Source organism: Castanea sativa, chromosome 3 (genome assembly GCF_040712315.1).
Source record: "Castanea sativa cultivar Marrone di Chiusa Pesio chromosome 3, ASM4071231v1".
Classification (NCBI taxonomy): Eukaryota; Viridiplantae; Streptophyta; class Magnoliopsida; order Fagales; family Fagaceae; genus Castanea; species Castanea sativa.
This window is the reverse complement of record NC_134015.1, coordinates 2,086,127-2,089,028: the sequence shown is the minus strand read 5'-3', so window position 1 is coordinate 2,089,028 and position 2,902 is coordinate 2,086,127. Positions and strand designations below refer to the sequence as shown.

The following is a 2,902-nucleotide window of genomic DNA, read 5'->3' as shown; positions in this document are numbered from 1 at the left end:
ATGGGAAAAATATTACTATAAGTTGTGCTCACAGAAATTTTCACAGCCTCTCTAAACCTGGTGTTTTGGGGGTCTCATATCGAGTGAATGGTTATATTCTATGTGAGGGAGTCTATGCAATTTTATGTGGAATTTTTATCTAGCCGAACTAAAAAAATTACAAAGAATTGAAGGTGCGAGAAACATTGAGTGGTTGAACTAAGCTACAAGTTGTATTTTCACAACTACTCATTTTGTCTTAATCAACCAAATAAAAGTTTGGATTTGTAAGTTGAGAATGACATTTCATCAATTAAAGAGGACCTTTTCCTTAGGTGACATATAAATGATCATCTAAAATGAGTTCCAATTGATAATGAAATGCTAGCTACTCAATGGGAGACCTAGCTAGTGTGTTATGCTTAATCATGAAAATTATTAGATACTCTCTCTTCTAATATGTGAATGGTAGATTAAACTATAAATTTAATAAATAGGCCCCATTGCTATTATGTGAGAGAAGAAAGTATATTATTATATTTTGAAAATATTGAATAATACATTACTCGGTTGATCACTTGTTTTTTCAATTGTAATACTTTTTATTTATATGGAAAATGCTTCCATACATATATATTATGAGTGCATGAAATGAGATAAATAGATTTTTATAAAAATATAGTGGAATAGAAAAAGATAGAAAAAAATATATATATATATATATATATATATTAAATTCTAGTTTCCTAGTCTATTTGAAATTTATAAAATAAAATGAAATGAAAAAAAATTGTTTTACTATTAAATTTCTTATATTTGATTTCTTTCCTTATTAAATAGGGATGGCACCTACTATCGAATAAAAATATAGGAACAAAAAAAAAAATTTATTTCTCTTAATTATTGAGAAAAATGATCATTTTTCCTAATTTCTTACCTTCCACTCTCTTGAAAAACTATCAGAGTAGAATAATGATGGGATCCACTATCCCCATCAGTTCACCTCCATCCATTTCCTTGTCCTAATCAAGATATTAAAATATCATGAAAAACTATACAAAGATACAGAAAATTGAGCTCACTGACCTAGTCTGCATTACATGCATGTATATGGGGTATATATATACGTACGTTATTTTACCGTCTTACCTTCCCCACTGCCAAGTTGACATCCCTAACAGTCAAAGAACATAAATGCATCACTACCCACACAATTTCTAATAGGCTAATAGGATAGAAGATCTTGTAAAATAAGCTACTGTACGTTGGAGTGAGCCAAAGAGGACTGTTTCCTCATTGTTACCATAGAAACCCTCGAACTTAGACAGCTTCAAGTCTTTCTTCTATGCAGCAATACACGTTTTGGTCTACAGAGTAAAACTGCCAGTCCCATCTTCACTAACTTCATTCCTATAAATACTTGGCTAACAACAACCTTTATCTTCATCTCCTTCTTGCTTATAATATTCTTCTTTATCTGTTCTTTCTCTACTCTTTACTCTCTGTCTTATTCATTCACTCATTAGAGTATTGCGGTATTTGGGTTGTAGAGTAACTATGGCAACAATCAAATTTTACTTGGTTTACTTTGTTACTATGTCTATGATGGTGGCAATTTCACTGGCGATGCCATCACTCAAAGTAGGTTTCTATCAATCAACTTGTCCTTCTGCAGAGACCATAGTAAGAAACATTGTGAACAAAGCTGTGTCAAGTAACCCTGGCTTAGCTGCTGGCCTCATCAGAATGCATTTTCATGACTGTTTTGTAAGGGTATGTTAAATTTGTAGTCCCTTTTGCTTTGTTTTTTTCTCCGCTAAAAGAATATACCTTATAAGTTGCTTAATTACTAAGATGTGGAACTAAATCATATTGTACATGTTATCTATGCCAGGGTTGTGACGCTTCTGTCCTACTTGATTCAACCCCTGGAAATCAAGCCGAGAGGGACAATCCAGCCAACAATCCAAGCTTAAGAGGCTTTGAAGTAATATTTGAGGCAAAGGCATTATTGCGTTTTCTGCTCGTGACAGTGCTTACAAAGTTGGAGGCATAAGTTACATGGTGTCATTAGGACGCCGTGATAGCAGAGTATCACGTGAAGATGAGCCCAATCAAAACCTTCCACTACCTACCTTCAATGCTCAGCAACTCGAAGAAAGATTTGCACAAAAAGGACTTGGTCTTGATGAAATGGTGACACTTTCTGGGGCACATTCCATTGGAAGGTCACATTGTTCTTCTTTCTCAAACCGATTATATAATTTCAGTGAAACAAATCCACAAGACCCTTCAATAGATCCCATATTTGCTAGAGACTTAAAGACCAAGTGTCCACAAAATGCTAAGAATGGCAATGGTCCAACAGTACCACTTGATGCACTTATACCATATAGGCTTGATAATAAGTACTATAAAAATTTGAAGAACCACCGTGGCTTATTGACCTCTGATCAATCCCTTTTGAGTAGCCCTTCAACAGCTGGAATTGTCAGAAATAATGCAAGACATGTTCAAGCATGGGCTTATACGTTTGCAGCAGCTATGGTAAAAATGGGTTACATTGAAGTGCTTACAAGAAGCCAGGGAGAGATAAGGAAAAATTGTAGGTTTGTGAATTAGATATATATTATAGGTTTATTTGTGTGACTATTGAAACTTTTTTGTATGATTTGCTTACATTTTTGTTTCATTTTTCTATGTTGAGATTCACGTGTAAATTCAAGTTTTTGAGTAAATTCTGTTGAGACATTAATGGGATAAATTGGTATTTGTTGGATGTTACAAAATGTGCAAAGCATTCGTTTGTGGATGTTGAGGGTTATGTTCATTGCTTTATTTACACACCTTTTTTTTTATTGATACCGAAATGTGTGAAGTGAATATAACACAAACAAACATATTATTTGAAGAGCTATTACCA

At 33.5% G+C, this 2,902-nt stretch overlaps 1 pseudogene; it reads left to right on the top strand.

The window, feature by feature from the left end:
• The first annotated feature begins 1,430 nt into the window (after positions 1–1,430).
• Positions 1,431–2,601, top strand: LOC142626693 (peroxidase 5-like; annotated as a pseudogene).
• Positions 2,602–2,902: the final 301 nt, after the last annotated feature.